The following is an 18,597-nucleotide window of genomic DNA, read 5'->3' as shown; positions in this document are numbered from 1 at the left end:
CGAAGTCCACGCAGCCATCCTAAGCAGCCTGGAACACAGAACTGCCTCCCTAGGCCCACGCCGCTTCCAGAAGCAGGTTGGACCAACTTGAATCCTAACCAGGAAGGAAGAATACACGCTTGGGTTTGCCTAACAAAGCGCAATGGGAAGCCATCTCCTGGGTGAAGTGGGCTTTGGTGGAGGAAAGGCCAGTTGAGCGGTGACCCCCCACCCAAGCCAAAGCCGAGCCCTTCCTCACTGCCCCCTGCTGCTGCCGGGGCCCTGGGTTCTCCCCCCGGGGATGGACAGGGGCCGGGCCCCTTGCTTTTTACACACTCGAGGTGGTACAGAGAGGCATTTACCACAGCATTCTGCCGGAAAGAAAGCGGATGGTGTGAAACTGAAGGAATAACATCTTATAACTAACAAAGGAAAGAAAATGTGAATTGAAGCATAATTACCAATTCACAATGCCATAGCAGTTTCTAGATGCTATACTTAGCAGAAGCCCACAGTCTGCTCTTTGTAATTATTTGTATGCATCATCCAGACCTTCAAACTATCTGTATTATCCACAATTATTATCTCGGCTCATCTACACGTTCAGTTTCCCAGGAGGTGAAAAAACCTCTCCTGATACTTAGTTTATGAATTCTGGGGAATCTGACTGGGGGAGATGTGGAAAAGCAAACAATTGGTAAGGCATATAATTATCTCTTTCAAAGGAAACATTCACCTCCAGCTGGCCTACTTGTGTAGGTTCTAATGCCTGAAAAGAGAATTAATTAACCCAAGTAGGTCTCCAGTGCCTGCACGTCCTCCTTCAAGCCTATTTACAAACCTGCTTAGAAATGCTGGGCCTCTGCAAGCAGAGAGTTCACTGAGAAATAGAGCTGCGTATGGAAATCTTTGAAAATGGAAATGGAAAATTCGGAACAGGAATAACTTGACATTTGATTCTGGAACAATGGGAAATGTCAACATCTGCCATGAAAATATAGGACCATAAAATAATGAAAAGGGTCCTTCCAGTTTTTTAAATCTGTAGCACTGTTTGGGTCTGGTTGTTTTACAAAGCTCTACGTGGTTATCACTTGGCTTCGACAAACTTATATTAAAGTAATATTATTTAAGCGAATGATTAAACAGGCATACTGTAGACTTTTAATTTCATTGGAACATAGTGGTAGCCTCATTCTGTCAGAGCTGTGGTCCATCCAGGCCAGAAGTCTCTTTTTTCCATGCACCAAAAGCTAGGTTGTTAGACAGCCTATCATCCTCTATTTAGTGATCTTTTTAAAGATCTGGATTGTCAACATCCCAAATTCTGTTAAAAATCCATTTTAATGTTATCACTTATAATTATACTTAAACCTTTTTAAAACTTATTTACAATAGGAACCTCTACCAGCTCTTGAGTGACTAATTAATCCTTGAGTTTGCTGCCTGTTGTGTAAAGTAGCACCTCCAGCATTTCTTTCTGTTTTAAACTTTTTAATCGTGGTTTTAAAAAACACACACACAACAGGGGTGCCTGGGTTGCTCAGTCGGTTGAGCGCCCGACTCTTGATTTCGGCTCAGGTCATAATCTCAGGGTCCTGGGAATGAGTCCTGCCCCCTGCTCCCCTGCGTCAGGCTCCCCACTCAGCAGGAAGTCAGCTTAGTCTGCTTGTCTCCCTCTTCCTCACCCTCTCCCCTCCTTCCTTCCCTCTCCCTCTGTCCCCGCCATGCACACATGCACATGCACTCTCTCTCTAAAATAAATAAATCTTTTTTAAAAAACCCACAGCATAAAATTCACCCTCTCAACCCTTTCTAAGTGCACTGTTCAGTAGCATTAAGTATATTCACATTGTTGTGCAATCAATCTCTACAACTTTTTCATCTTGCAAAACTGAATTTCTATTCCCCATTTCCCCCCTCCACTCCACCCCTGGGAACCACCCTTCTACTTTGTTTCTATGAATTTGACTACTTTAGATACCTCATATAGACGGGATCATATTGCATATGGTGTGTCTTCTCGTGACTCGCTTATTTTCACTTAGCATAATGACCTCGAAGTTCACTCATGTGCAGCATGTGACAGAAGTTCCTTCCTTCTTTAAAAATTAAGCTTATTATTTTAATTCCAGTAGAGCTCACATACAGTGTTATATTAGTTTCAGGCATACAGTATAGTGATTCAAGGATTTCCTTCCTTTTTAAGGCTAAATAACAGTCCACTGTATGTATAGACCATATTTTTTTTATTGATGGACATCTGTTGCTTCTGCTTTTTGGCTATTGTGAATAATGCTGCTATGACCATAAGCGTGCAAATATTTCTACAAGATCCTGCTTTCAGTTTTTCTGGGTCTATACCCAGGCGTGGGATTGCTGGGTCATATAGTAATTCTATTTTTAATTTTTTGAGGAACAACCATATCATTTTCAATAGCAGCAGTACTATTTTGTGCTATCAACAGTGCACAAAGGTCCCAATTTCTCTGTATCTTTGTCAATGCATGTTAGTTTCTGTTTTTTTGATAGTGGCCATCCTGACAGATGTGAGGTGATACCTCATTGTGGTTTTCATTCATGTGTCCCTAATGACTAATGATGTTGAGCATCTTTTCATATGCCTCTTGGCTATTTGTATGTCATCTTTGAGACATGCTTATTCAAATTCTTTGTCCATTTTTAAACTGTGTTGTTTTTCTGCTGTTCAGTTGTAGGAGTTCTTTATATATTCTGGATAGGAGCCCCTTATTAGATATATGATTTGCAAATGTTTTCTACCTTCCTGTAGGTTACTTTTTCACTCTGTTGATTGTGTCCTTTGGTACACAGTAGTTTTTAATTTTGACAGCAAGATTTCTTTATTTTTACTTTCCCTTTTGTCCACATACTTGCCAACACTTATACTTTTTTTTTTATAATAGCCATCTTAACAGGTATGAGGTGATATCTCATTGTGGTTTTGATTTGCATTTCCCTCATAATGAGCGATCTTGAGCACCTTTTTATATACCTGTTGGCCATTTGTATGTTTTCTTTGGAAAAATGTCTCTTCAGGTCCTTTCCCCATTTTTTAACCAGGTTATTTGGGGTTTTTTGTTATTGACTTGTAGGAGTTCCTTATACATTTTGGATATTAATCCTTTATCAGAAGCATAGCCTGCAAATATTTTTCTCCCGATCCATAGGTTGTCTTTTATTTTGTTGATTGTTTCATTTGCTCTACAGAGCTTTTTAGTTTTACATAGTCCCACTTGTCTAGTCATGCTTTTGTTGGCAATGATTTTGGTGTCATATCTAAGAAATTATTGCCAAGACCAATGTCAAGAAGTTTTTCTCATTTTTTCTTCGAGGAGGTCTACAATTTCAGGTCTTATTTAAGTCTTTGACCTATTTTTAGGGGGGGTTGTGTATTGTGTAAGACAAGGGTCCAATTTCATTCTTTTGCATGTGGATATCCAGTTTTCCCAGCACTGTTTGTTGAAGAAACTGTCCTTTCCTCATTGAATGGTCTTGGCTGACTTGCTGAAGATCAGTTGACTATATATGCATGGGTTCCTGGGCTCTCTAGTCTCTTCCATTGTTCTACATGTCTGTTTTTATGCCAGTCCCATACTGTTTTGATTACTATCACTTCATAATATATTTTGAAATCAGGAAGTATGACGTCTCCAGCTTTGCTCTTCTTGCTGAGAATTGCTTTGGTTATTTAGAGTCTTTTGTGGATTTTAGGATTGTTTTTCTATTTTTGTGAAAAACGATAATGGCAGGGGTACCTGGGTGGCTCAGTCAGTTAAGCGTCTGACTTCGGCTCAGGTCATGATCTCAGGGTCCTGGGATCAAGCCCCGCATCAGACTCCATGCTCAGGGGAGAGTCTGCTTGTCTCTCTCTCTCTCCCTTGGCCCCTCCCCCTGTTTGTGCTCTCTCTCTCTCTGTCTCTCGAATAAAATTTTTAAAATCTTTTAAAAAATGATAATGGGATTGGATGCATTGAATCCACAGATCACTTTGGCTAGTATGGATGTTTTAACAACTAATACTTCTGATCCATGGACATGGGATAACTTTCCATTTATTTGTGTCTGTTTTAATTTATTTTTTTAAAAGATCTATTTAATTTATTTTGAGAGAGAGAGGGCACACAAGCAGGAGGGGGAAGGGCAGAGGGAGAGGGAGAGAGAATCTCCAGCAGACTCCTCACTGATCATGGAGCCCAACACAGGACTCTATCTCACGTACGACCCTGAGATCATGACCTGAGCTGAATCCAAGAGTCAGACACTCAACTGACTGAGCCACCTAGGTGCCCCTGCTTTAATTTCTTTCATCAGTGTTTATAGTTTTATTAATGAATGATATTCCATGGTATGGATATACCACATTTTGTTTATTAATTCACCAGTTGGTGGACATTTGAGTTGGTTCTGCTTTATGGCTATTATGAATAATTCTCCTATGAAAATCCATGTAAAAGTTTTGTTTGGATCTATGCTCTCAATTCAATTTTTTTAGGTATATTTACAAGGTTGTACAACTATCACCACTTCCTAATTCCAGAACAGTTTTACTCCCCAAAAAGAAATCTCACACCCATGCAGTCACTCCCCAATCTTTACTCCTTCCTCCAGCCTCTGGCAACCACTACTCTACTTTCTGTCTATTCTGGACATTTCATATAAGTGAAATCATACAATATTTGTCCTTTTGCATCTGGCTTCTTTTAATTAGCATAATGTTTTATGGGTTCCCCCATGTTGCAGCACATTTAAGAACTTTCATTCATTTTAATAGCTGAAAAATATTCCATTGAATAAATATATAACATTTTGTTTATCCATTCATCAGTTGATGGATCAGTTCCACTTTTTAGCTTTTATTAATAATGCTACTATGAACATGTGTATGCACTGTTTCGTGTGGACATATATAGTTTTTGATTCACTTGGGTATTTTTTTTTTTAAAGATTTTATTTATTTATTTATTTGAGAGAGAGAGACAGTGAGAGAGGGAACACAAGCAGGGGGAGTGGGAGAGGAATAAGCAGGCTCCTAGTAGAGGAGCCCGATGCGGGACTCGATCCCAGAATGCCGGGATCACACCCTGAGCCGAAGGCAGATGCTTAACAACTGAGTCACCCAGGCGCCCCTTCCTTTCTTTTCTTTTCCACTTGGGTATTTTCAATATATCTAAGAGTGGTATTGTTGGATCATATGGTCACTTTGTTTAACTGCCTGAGAAACTTCCAAACAGTTTTCCAATGAAGTTAAGCTTTTTATATTCCAACTAGTAATATATGAGGATTTCAATTTCTTCATGTCCTTACCAACACTGGTTATTGTCTTATTTTATTATAACCACACCGGTGGGTTGAAGTGGTATCTCATTGTGATTTTGATTTGCACTTCCCTACTAATGATGTTGAGCATGTTTTCATGTGCTTAATGACTATTTGTATGTCTTTTTTTGAAGAAATTTCTATTCAAATCCTTTTCCCGGTATGTCATTGGGTCATTTGGCTTTTTATTGTTGAGTTGTCTTTATTGTTTTTTTTTAAAGATTTTATTTACTTGAGAGAGAGAGAGATAGAACACGAACAGGGGGGAGGGGCAGAGGCAGAGGGAGAAGCAGACTCCCCGCTGAGCAGGGAGCCCAACATGGTGCTCTATCCCAGGACCTGGGATCATGACCTGAGCCGAAGGCAGATGCTGAACCGACTGAGCCACCCAAGAGCCCCGAGTTGTCATTGTTCTTTATATATTCTGGATACTATGCCCTTACTAGATATATTTGCAAACATTTTCCCATCTGTAGGTTGTCTTATTTTCTTGATGATACTGTTAATAGCACAAAAATTTTAAAAATTTTATGTAGTCCAATTTATCTCTTTTTTCTCTAAAGTCTAGTTCTTTCAAAATTGTGAAATTGGACCAAAAGTAAAGCAAGAGATGAGGGACACAATCTTGTTATGTTTATACTTTAAGTGAACATATGTATATGAAGTAGTAACTCAGTAAAGAGACCACAGGGAAAGAAAGGAAGCTGTGAAGAGTGGGGGTTTGGGTTAGGGAAATGAAATCAACTGCTGGGTTCCCTCTTGTCAGTGATAACTAACAATTTAAATCACCGGCCAAAAGATCAAGGTAGCCTGGATCTTAAATTATTCTAGCATCAGTGTCTAAGGGAGTCAGTCTGCAGAGTGAAGTTATGGCAGCAAGGGTCTCCAAACTAGAGTAAATAAACCTGTGAATGAAGTGAGAGTCAGCAACGTGGTTTGGAGTAGTCCATCCAGTTTAGAGTAGAACTGCCATCAGCCACTCAGAATACAGAAAATGGGGGAAAGAGTTGGTGAAAGGAACAGGAGAGAAAGTCCAGGAAATCAAGGCAGAATTCTAGGAGTGCAGACTAGCAAAAACCGTATAGGAAAGAGGAAAACATGAGGAATTAAGAGAATAAAGTATTTAGGGTTCATTTCCTATTTACCACCGGTGATGGTTAATTTTATGTATCAGTTTGGCTGAGCTGTGGAACAGCCAGCTATTTGGTCAAGCATTATTCTGGGTGTTTTTATGAGGGTGTTTTGGGCTGAGATTAATATTTAAATTAGTAGACTGAGTAAAGCAGATTGCCCTCCGTAATGTGAGTGGACCTCATCCAGTCAGCTGAAAACCTGGATAGAATTAAAAGGCTGACCTTCCCCTAAGTAAGAGAGAATTCCTCCTGTCTGACTACCTTTGAGCTGAGACATCAGCTTTTTCCTGCCTTTACTCTTGAACAGAAACATTAGCTCTTTCTGGATCCCAAGCCAATCTTCAGCGTGGAACTATACCATCAGCTTTCCCAAGTCTTCAGCTTGCCAACTCACCCTGCAGATCTTGGGACTTGTCAGCCTTCATAATCATATGAACCAATTCCTTATAATACATCTCTTTATATATATATATATTATTTATATTTAATAAATATTAAATCATTTAATTTTAATAACTTATATTAATAATTAGTGTTTTAATAATTTTAATGAATATTAGATCATTAAATAAATATAAATATTCAATATATAAATTAATTTGTAAATATTTATATTTATATAAATATATAAACAGCTGTATTGTAAGGCATTGGTTCATATGATTATAGAGGCTAAGTCCATACATATTATATTCATGTATATACATACACACTCTTGGTTCCATTTCTCTGGAGAACCCTGACCAATACTCCATGTTCAGGGAAAGTCAGATTCCACTGCTTACTAGGAGCTCCTAAATAGTGTGTTTGCTGTCAGAGTGGCTCACACATTGGATAGGACCGAGCTTCCAATTCACATTTCAAGTTTCAAAGCATTAATACATGTTACGATATGGCTGGAGAGGTAAGGAATGAAAAGCTCTAATACTGACAGATGACAAGCCTATGGTCACCATAGGGATTTCACAGTGTATAATCATATCACTTCTTGGCCTTCATTTGCTAGCCTGACAAGTACATGATGTTAGTTATTTAGCATGGCCTCACATAACAATCTCCTCTATTTGCCTGAGTTTCAAAAATGCTCTTCTCTGGACTTTCTGTAGCTCCATCCAGTCCTTTTTCAACTGAAGAAATCAGAACTTGCAATGGTGTTCAAGGTTCACAAATATCTGGGTTTTGTCAAAGAAGAGGAAACTATTTGGGTTTTCCTGCTAGTCACCTTCTGTTTCTCAGCACTTTGTTGGCCTCCCCTCACCATGGCTGTCTCAGATGGGGCTGTGCTTAAAAGTCTTCCTGCCATGCCTCTGTAGTGGGGTTAATTCAAGCGATAGATAAGAACACATGATCTGATTTAAGGTGTTTGATTTTTGTTTCCTGCTTTCTTTATAATGACTCGTCGTTCAGGTGCTCCCAAGGGAGTGGTCTTCCAGAATCCTTTCATTACACCTTTACTGTATCATAACACTTTAAAGGTGATAGCACACTTTTCACCAGAGGGATGCCCATATTTCTTCATAACGTCAATATGCCTTCTACCTCTTTTTCTACACTAATCAAAAATTGAAGGGAGAAAGACGGATGATGTATCATGCTGCCCTTCTTTTATGCCAATAGCCTAAGGTCCTGTAATGACTTTTGTGAAATCCAAATATGGTGCCTAGGAAATCACGACTCTACCAGGAAGCTCCTGCTCTCTTTCTTTCCTATGGCAGTCTTCTGTTTCCAGTTCTTCTGAATGAATCAATCTTTAACATGCAATGAGAATTCTCAAATATGTAGATGCTGTTTTTAAGCAATTGCAGCTCTATGTAAAGATTTTCCATTTTTACAAGCTGGTATTTTTAAACACATCTTAAACACAAATTGTTTTAAAGAGAGTCACACAGTTTTCTCACAGGAGAAGAGAAATGACAAATTTGTAAACAATGTTTAAGCATCGTCTTAAAAAACATCATCTACTACCCCCTTTCAATTTCATTTGTAGGCAAGAGTGTACTTTTAAGAGACACCAAGGCACACAGTCTTTCTGCCCCCTGCTGGAAATTCAAAGAAGTGAGTTGCATTTATAGCTCAGCGTTAAGTTTTTAAGTAGAACTCTAAAGCATTATAACATCTGCTTATATTTGTTTAGAAGGAAGTAGTAAGCAATTTTTCAGTGATTTTTAGTATATTTACAAGGTTGTGCAACCAACACCACTCCCAAATCCTAGAAAATTTTCATTACCCCGAAAGAAACTTCACACACATTATCAGTCATTCCCCATTTCTCTTTTCTATCAGCCACTGGCAACCACTAATGCATTTTGCGCCTCTGTGGATTTTCCCATACCGGACATTTCATACAGAAGGACATATACCATACGTGGTCTTTCTCACTGGCTCTTTTCATGCAGTATAGTGTTTTCCAGGTACATCAATATTGTAGAAGGTATCAGTGCTTCCTTACTTTTTATTACCCAATACTATTCCACTGTATGGATGTACCACATTTTATTTGCCCATTTATCAGTTGATGGACATTTGAGTTGTTTCCACCTTTGGCTATTATGAATAATGCTGCTATGCATTTGTGTACAGGCATTTGTGTGGATATTAGTTTTCATTTCTCTTGAATATAGACCTAGGAGTAGAATTACTGGATCTTGTGATCTCTATGTTTAACCATTTCAGGAATTGCCAGACTGTATTCCACAGTGGCTGCACCATATTACATTACCACTAACATGGGTAAGTGTTCCTATTTCATCAACACACGTGATTGTCTGTCTGTCTGCCTGCCTATCTATCAAATGTATATCTCCTAGCCATTATAGCCATTATAGTGGGTATCATTGTATTTTGATTTGCATTTCCCAAATGATTAATGATGCTGAACATCTTTTCATGTGTTTATTAGCCATTCATGTATCATCTTTTGGGCAGTGTACATTCAAATCTATTGCCCGTTTTCTAATTGGGGTATCCTTTTATTGTTGAGTTGTAGGAGTTCTTTACATATTCTGTATGCAAGACACTTACCATATATGTGATTTGCAAATATTTCCTTCTAATCCACAGGTTGTCTTGTCACTTTCTTTATAAGACTCTTTGAAGTATAATTTTTTTTTATTTTAGAGAGAGAGAGTATGCAAGCAGGGGGAGAAGCAGAGAGAGTGGGGAGAGAGAATCTTAAGCAGCCTCCACACTGAGCATGGAGCCCAATGCGGGACTTGATTCTATGACCACGATATCCTGACCTGAGCTGAAACCAAGAGTCAGATGCTTAACCAACTGAGCCACCCAGGCACCCCATACATTTTTTAACTTTAATGAAATCCAAATTATCTATTTTTTCTTTGGTTGTTCATGCTTTAGGTGTCATATCTAAGAAGTGCCTAAATTGGGGCACCTGGCTGGCTTAGTCAATGGAGCATGCGACTCTTGATCTCAGGGTTGTGAATTTGAGCTCCACATTGGATAGAGAGATTACTTAAAAATATTTTTAAAAAGAAGTACTTAAATTGCCTAATCTAGGTCATGAAGATTGATACCTATTTTCATTCTAAGAGTTTTATAGTTTCAGGTCTTTGAACCATTTTGAATTCATTTTTTGTATATGGTGTAAGGAAAGGGTTTAACTTCATTCTTTTGCATGCAGATATCCAATTGTTCCAGCATCTTTTTTTGAAAAGACTACTCTTTCCCCTTGAGTGGTTATGGCGCTCTTGTTGAAAATCAATTGACCATAGATGTGAAGGTTTATTTATGGACTTTCTATTCTACTCCATTGATCTATATAGGCCAGCATCACACTGTCTTGATTAATGTGGTTTAGCAGTAAGTTTTTAAATCAGGAAGTATAAAGTCTACATTCTCTGTCGTTCTGATCCCTCCCATGGCTGTTAAGTTGCTGGTTTTCACTGTGATTGTGGGCTGTTGATTTTCAAGGCTACCACAGAGCTGGGGAGAGAGTATGGGAATAGGGGAAGTTCTAATGACACAAAGCTTACTGTTCTTATCAAGATTAAACCATTTTTCTTGAGGAAATGCTCTCTCGATTTTTGCAAGCCTTTAATTTCCAGAGTTCTGGAAAAGTTGCTTTTACATTTTTTGGCTAGTATCCATTGCCTTTTCTTTTTGAGAGAGAGAGAGCACAAGAACGAGTTGGGGGGAGAGGGAGAGAGAGAATCTCAAGCAGTCTCCATGCCCAGCACAGAGCCTGACATGGGGCTTGATCTCATGACCCTGAGATCATGACCTGAGCCAAAATCAAGAGTCAAATATCAAACCCACTCAGTCAGACTGAGCCACACAGGTGCCCCCTCATTGCTTTTATGGAGGAGAGGTTTCTCAGAGTTCCTTACTCCACCATTCTTGACATCACCTAGATCTGAGCTTTTAGCCTCCACTGCTTTCTCCTCCTTTGCACTAAATGTTGTTGGACCAACTTGTGCTGTTTCCTAGGAATTAAGTACATAACAATATCACAAATTATTATGTGCACTATAAGCCAGCATAAAACTGTTGGGATTTCCAGAAGATTAGGCTATGTGAGTCAGGATCCTTGTCTTTTCATGTTTTAATGTATCTCTTATCCATGAAACACAGTGTTAAATGGGAATATCTGTCTCCAAACTGCTGCTGGGAAATATATGTGACAAATACCCATCGTTCCTGTGATGAACTAAATGTTTCTATTTCCTGAAAATGTATATGCTGAAACCCTAATCCCAATGTGATGGTACTTGGAGATGGAGCCTTTGAGAAGTAATTAGGTCATGAAGGTAGAGCCCTGATGAATGGGACTAACGTTCTTATAAGAGGAGACCAGAGAGCTAGATATTTCTCTTTCTACCAAGTGAGGACACAGCAAGAAGCTGGCCATCTACAACCAAGAAGAAGGCTCTCACCAGAACGTGACCATCCTGGCATCATGATATCCAATTTTCAGCCTTGAAAACTGTGAGATAGAAATTTATGTTGTTTAAGTTATCTTGTCTAGTATAATTTGTTATAGCCAACTAAGGCAATTCTTTTTTTTTAAGATTTTATTTATTTATTTGACAGAGAGAGAGACAGCCAGCGAGAGAGAGAGGGAACACAAGCAGGAGAAGTGGGAGAGGAAGAAGCAGGCTTCCCAGCGGAGCAGGGAGCCCGATGTGAGGCTTGAGCCCAGGACCCTGGGATCACACCCTGAGCCGAAGGCAGACGCTTAATGACTGAGCTACCCAGGCGCCCCAAATAAGTCAATTCTAAAAAGAAATATCAACTTATCCAATGAAGGACATGCTTAGTGCATTGTAAAACACCCCATTACTAGCCTCTGGTCTATTCAAGAGAAGAAGAGAGTGATCAGGAAGGGTAACCAATGAGTGAGGATTACTTAGAAGATTGTCATAATGCTGTGCATTTCCCTCCCCACTCTCATGATCTTCAAACGAAATTAAAGGGGCTTCAAGGGAACTACTGTGAGCTTGATATGTTTTCTCTAGAGTTTGAACAACAGTTGGTATGTGTCCTTTGAAGTTCAGAAGGCCCAAGCGGTGGTGATTGAGGTTTACCTAAAGTAATAAATTTAAAGACTGGTTGGAGTTGTCTATGACTGTCGAGCAAAGACAGTGGGTTGCAAAACTTGAACTTCAAGTACTGGTGGGGCAAAAGTATGGAGTGCTTACCATGGGACGGAAGGGATCTTAAGGAAGATACCCAGGCTTGAATTTTCTTGAAAGGCACCTGCTGAAGAGGTATGCATGCTAGGACAAGGTGATCCTAACCATCAGAATCTAGGTGGGGTGTGCAGCCAGCCAGAGTTGGATGGAAGCTGAGGGAAACAAGAGCAAGCGAAGAATAATGGTATCATTGGCAGAAACTGAGATGAGAGAGAAAGCTGGTAGGAAAGAGAGAAGTTTTGAGTTTGAGTTGAGACATCATTTTCAATATTTAGTATCCTAATGATTATTTCACATTGGTTAAAAACTATCTCTGCAAAATTCTTTGTATATATTTAGTATTTACAAAATATTTTAGGGGACTTGGCAATATTTTCATTGGGCCTCAGATGCCTCACTAAAATGAGGAGCAGAAAGCCTAAATTTTTTTTTTAAGATTTTATTTTTAGGGGCACCTGGGTGGCTCAGTTGTTTAAGTGTCTGCCTTTGGCTCAGGTCATGATCCCAGGGTCCTGGGGTTGAGTCCTGCTCAGCAGAGAGAGCCTGCTTCTCCCTCTCCCTCTGCCTGCTACTCCCTAAGCTTGTTCTCTCTCTCTCTCTCTCTCTCTCTAATAAATAAATAAATAAATAAATAAATAAATAAATAAAATCTTTTAAAAAAGATTTTATTTTTAAGTAATCTCTACACCCAACATGGGGCTCAAACTTACAATCCCAAGACGAAGAGTCGCATGCTCTACTGACTGAGCTGGCAGGCCCCCCCCCAGAAAGCCTAAATTCTAATACCAGTTCCATCATTATGTTGTATGGAACCTTAGCTACTTTGTGCCTCGGTTTCCTCACTATAAAATGCAGATAATAGCTTCTCTCCTCATCTCACATGGTTATATGATGACGAAAGAGAAAACAGGACAATTTATGTTAAATTTCTTTGACAGAATAAGTATAAGATTTATTCCAAATCTATTTCTCATAGTTAGTACATACCAGTAATCCAGCAGAGATAGGGCAGGAGGCAATGAAACTCCACTTTGTACCCCAAGACAGAAATCTAGCAGCCCCCAATAATTATAACAAAATGACCAATGTAAGTTATGACCAGTGCTCACCCGAAACAAAGTGCTCACTGAGGGTGGGGATCTGGGAACTGCGAAACTTTTGCTCTGGAACATTAAGAAATGACAGGACCTAAGGGGTAGAGATGTTACGTTTTATAACAATGGATAAGTTAAAACTAAAGTGTAACAATGTCCCTCATTTCTCACTTCAAAGTATAGACTGAAACTCTAGGGTTTATTTGACTCTGCTAAAAGAATCTCATCTCTAGCCAGAAGCAGCAGCTCCCCACCTCCCACCCACCCACCCTAAATGCAAAGTCACAGTAGAAGATCCCAGAAGACTTGCAGGAATTTGTTGGTTTATATGTTACCAGAAACTTCGGACGCTGTAGTGAGGATGATGGAGTTTGTCCATATGGAAAGACTTCCATTATCTTACTGATCTGATTAGCACAAATCTAGACTAAATGTTGAAACCTTAGAAATCCCCCAGCATGATGCAAAGGAAGGAATTCAAGGACTTAGCTAGAGAAATATACTTGTGTAAATGTTTCAAGAGCGACTTGCCTGCTCACTCCCTGGTTACATCCTCTGAAAGGCCAGATGACTATCTCTTCGCTAAAAACTTCAGACAAATTACTGAGTTAAACCCAAATATCTTTTTGTTTCGTTGGAAAGAATGTGAAACTTCTGGAAGGATTAGAATAACACAAAAAATACTCATATACCCTTTAACCAAATACATCTATTGTTAACATTTTACCTTATTTGCTTTAGCATTTGTGCCGGGCTCTTTATATATGTGTGTCTGTATATACATACACATAATATTTTCTTAATTTTTTCAAAATAAGTTGCATACATCGTGGCCCTTTCCCCTAAATACGTCATGGTGTATTTTCCTAGAACAGGAATATTCTCTTAGGTAACCACAGTACAGGTATGAACTTCACTGAGTTTACCATGAATACAGGGGCCCAGCCGGCTACCCACGCAGAGGTGAGGGTGCAGGAACCGCCCTGTGTGGCCCACTGTGGCCTAGGATGCTGGAAGAAGCGGGCAAGGTGCTGGAGAACATGCCGAAGGCGTCGTGCCTGCCACTCGGTTCCGCTGTCCGACACACAGCACAACTTCATCTACTGCTGCGTCAGTATGACCCACACAGGCAGCCTTACCGTCTGGTCCCATCCTGAGAACCACCCGCTTCTGTCCAAGGGTCCAGTGCCCACGCTCGTGGCGTCCGCCGAGCCTGACCGCTCCGCGCCCAGCTGCCGAGGCACCGGGACCACAGTGCTCAACGCGCAGGCGCACGCATCGGTGCGGACGTGTGGAGCCGAGCCGCAGCTGCGTGCTTCCGGCGGCTGCGCTTCTACAAGCAGTACCAGAAGGCCTTGCGGCAGGTGGCTCGTGCCCTGCTCACCGTCCTGCCACAGGCTGTGGCCTTTGTGTCCCGGGACGTAATCCGGCAATTCATGGAGATGGGGCCCAAGGTGCTGGCCATGCAGACCATCGTCCCCATGTCCTTTGCTGTGCACGGTGAGGCCCTGCTCTCCATCTACATGCAGATGCAGGCCAGCTCCGCTTCCCAGGGCTCTGCCTCTGTTGCCAAATTACTGCTCCACCCCGCCACTGCCAACAGCTTCCAGATGGTCATGAGCGGGGTCCACAGCAAGGCCGCGAGGGACTGCTGGCTGATGGGGCTAGGTAGAGAGGACCTTACCACCGTCATCATAGCGGCTCACTACGATGCCTTCAGAGCGGCCTCTTGGCTGTTGCATGGCGTGGACTGCAACAGGAGCGGCATCTCCCTACTGCTTGGGCTCACCTGCCCCTTCTCCAAGCTCTACACCAACAAAGGCACCCACTCAGTGTACAGTCTTCTGTCCTTTGCTCCTGGAGGGTCAAGTTCAAGGGAACCAAGCACTGATTGGAAGACAACCTGGACCACACGGATAACAGCATACTCCAATATAGTGTGGCCTTTGTCCTCTGACACCATGGGCCAGGCGGACAGCCTGTATCTTCACATATCCAAACTACCTTGCAAGGCGACACTGCAGTATGCTTTCCTGCTGGAGCTGGAGACGGTAGCCACCAGCTCCCAGAGCTACAGTTCTCCGTGGTGCACAAGATCAGCCCGGCTGAGGACATCCTGGCCTGGGAGCATGAGCACTTTGCCATTCTCTGGCTGTCTGCCTTCACCCTGGCCCACCTGGAGAGCCACCGTGACACCCAGTGCAGCAGCAGCATGGACATGAGGTCTCAGGTTATTCTAAAACTCTGACCTGCAACTTGAGACTCATCACAGAAGCCCTGACCCGAGTCATTTACAACCTGACCACGAAGGGATACCCTGCCGGTCTTCCTGGAGCAGATGATCCAGCAGGAACAGCTGGCCTTGGCAATGGGCTGGCCCATCAGCCAGCCCCAGGCCTCCCAGCTGGTGAACAAATACTGCACGTTCCTCGGCATGCTGGAGCACTACCTACCTGAAGGAAGGGAAGCAGCACCACATCAAAGCCGTTAAACGGGACCCCAGGTTTGTCTTCCGTGACCAGCTGAAGCAGGTGATGAGTGCCTACAGGGTCAAGCCAGCCGTTTTCTACATGCTCCTGGCCATCTGCATTGGTGTCTACCCCTGGATGGCCTACACGGCAGTCCAGGTAAGCAGGCGGGGGCTCAGGTGGGAGGTAGGACCTCTGTGGGAGGGTCAACCTGGCCAGGTGAGTCCTGAGTCCTTGGCACCCCCCTTTCCCCCGTCCTGCCTGGAAGAAGGTGACCCCACAGGTGGCCCTCAGGCCCTCCTTGAGGCAGGTTTTGTCCCTGACCTCACCCAAACCCTCCTGCTGCCCCCAGCACTTTGACCTTCTGTATAAAACAGTTCAGAGAGTGCTCCCGAAGGCCAAGATGCTGTGACGTGGCCATCCACCAGCGCGGGGAGCTTTCCACCTGCCACCGCTCCCTGCTTCACAGCTGGCAGGAAGGCAGGGCTTCACCCCTTGCTGAGAGGCCCCAACCCCGAATTACAGAGCTTTTCTGTGTTGCTCCTGAGGACTTGGGGGATTCTTTCTCCTTTTTGTCCTTTGAACTCCCTTGGAGGAGCATTTGGTGGAAGTCCTAGGGCCAGGCCATGGACTTGGGAACAAGCCTGCAAATGAGGCCTCAGCCCTGGAGGCGACCCTGTGGTGCTCGGGGCTTGTGAGCAGAAATGACAGAGGAAATGCGCAGCTTCAGCCTCCCTCCTCCTGCCCGCGATGCTGACCGGGGACTCCCAGCTCTGGGTCTGTCCACCCTGCCCCAGTCACCCTCTATCCTTGTCTGAAGGAGGGCAGGGCCAGCCTCTGCGTTCCCGGTTCTGGCCCCTTCCTCAGAAGCCTCGTGTCCCCTCCCCCCTTGGCCAGGGCTGAGGGGAGCCAGCTCAGGGTGCAGCCTTGGAGGCGTCTCCCCCAACCTCCCATGGACGGTTGGTCCCCTGCACAACCAGAGGCCTCCCTGTCAGGCTCCTAGCACCACTCGCCCTCCCCCGTGCTTCTCACTGACTCTGCCCTCCTGCCGCACCCCGGGGAGCTTGGGCCTGTCCCCCTGGGGTCCCAGGTGCCTTCAGAGTCCCTGGGGCAGGAGGCCACTCTAAAGGAGGCCCCCAGGTCCTCCGCCTCTTACCTCGAGCTCTCTGGGCCTCAGTTTCCTCACTTGCAGAAAAGAGGATGTGTTCTGGGGCAGCAAGTGTTTCTGTGTCCTAGGAGGGCATCCAGACTGGGGGTGGAGCGAAAGCGTTTTCTGGAGGCGATGCAGCTGACCATGGGGCTGGCAGCGCTGCCCTTCCGAGGACCTGGGACCTAGACAGGAGGGTCAGGGCCTGAACCCCATGAATCAGGTGCCTCATAAGGGAGGGGCATGGGGAGGAGAACTCAAGCCCCACTGAGATTGATCTCAGGGAGACCCAGGTGTTTCTTCCAGGTGTACCGATTCATTAGCAGTATAATCAATTAGGTGTTTTGTGCTGGGAGGAGCGTCAGGATGAGGGATGAGGCACTGAGGCACCTGCCTCCTCTGCCCCCAGGAAGGTCTTGCCATCTTCTGCTCTGCCACCCAGCCAGCCACTCCCCACTCAGAAGCCAGCTCTCCACTCGCTGGAAGGGTCAGGCACAGGAGGACTGTGTCTCTGCCTCCATCTCGGGCCTCCTGCCTTTGCCCAGCCAGACTCCCTGGCAGGGCTGCCGTCCCAGCCTTCCAAGCCCCAGATCTTGGTCAAGCGGGGGCCAGGGAGGGAAAGGCATGCAGGCCATAGGTTCTCTTTTGCCTGACCCCCCTTCTCTCTCCCGCTGGGTGGCTTGTCTCCCCCAGAGACTGTTTACTGAGTGCCCAGCTAGCCTGATCAACTCTGGGGTGCTGGACGCAGGGACCAGCATTAGCGCATCCTTCCCCCTTCATCTCTCCCCAAGGCTGGTTTTCAGGACCGTTGACTGTTGAGAGCTCAGGCTGGTTGTGGGACACAGTTGGATGATCAGAAAATAAAGCCATATCGAATAATCAAAAAACTGTAACATGAATACAGAGCTTTGATCTAATCTAACTTCCATAGTCCAATTTTGCCATTGACCAGTAATGCCCTGTCTAGCACATCTTTACCCTCGAGCACAGGATCCAGTCTAGGACCACCTATTGCACTTAGTTGTCACATCTCTCTAGTCTCCACTAGTCTGAAACATGCACAGTCTTTCTTCTCTGGCATTGAGATTTTTGATGAATACAGTCCTTCCTTTTGTTTTAACGCTCCTCGTTTGCAGTTTGTCTAATATTTCCTCATGTTTAGGTTCCTATTATGCATTCCTGGCTAGACAACTGCATAATTGATGCTGTGTCCTTCTCAGAGCATAATATTGGGAGGCACAGGATGTCTGTCTGCCCCCCATGGGTGATGTAAATTTTGATCAGCCAATCAAGTTGTTTTCTGAGTTTCCTACTTTACAATTACTGTTTTTTCTCTAGCAACTAATAAGCAGTCTGTAGAGAGACATTTTAAGAACAGTGCAAGTATTCTGATCCTCATCACAATTTCCCCCTTTGTTTTAGCATCAATAGATGATTTCCTGCCTAAACCAATCTTTACTATGATGGTTGGAAAATGATGATTTTTCCAACTCCAGCGCTCCCTCCACATTTGATACTCAAGCCCTCTTATCTTTCAAAACAGCCTTATTAGCTGTTTTCTCTAGGTGAGGATGCTAGTGTGACATATTGCGGTCAAAATGAGCTGGTTAATCTCAATGGGGATAATTAAGGGCCTGGGCTAGCAAAGACTAGATGGGGGCACTGACCCAACATAGACACAGTTGGGGTGACTACTAGAATCCATAGCAGGACCTGTATAGTAACTAGAAATTGTAATTCACAAGGATCTTTGGCATTATGTAATTGAGCAGGAGCCCTAGGACACAA

The 18,597-nt window shown here is 43.3% G+C and overlaps 1 pseudogene; it reads left to right on the top strand.

Moving 5' to 3' along the window:
* The first annotated feature begins 14,100 nt into the window (after window positions 1-14,100).
* LOC113271008 (BOS complex subunit NCLN-like) lies at window positions 14,101-16,074 on the top strand (annotated as a pseudogene).
* The last annotated feature ends 2,523 nt before the right edge of the window (window positions 16,075-18,597 follow it).

The sequence above is a fragment of the Ursus arctos genome, chromosome X, assembly GCF_023065955.2.
Source record: "Ursus arctos isolate Adak ecotype North America chromosome X, UrsArc2.0, whole genome shotgun sequence".
In the NCBI taxonomy this organism is placed as follows: domain Eukaryota; kingdom Metazoa; phylum Chordata; class Mammalia; order Carnivora; family Ursidae; genus Ursus; species Ursus arctos.
Note: the sequence above shows the minus strand (reverse complement) of the source record. Positions and strands in the feature narration are given on the sequence as shown.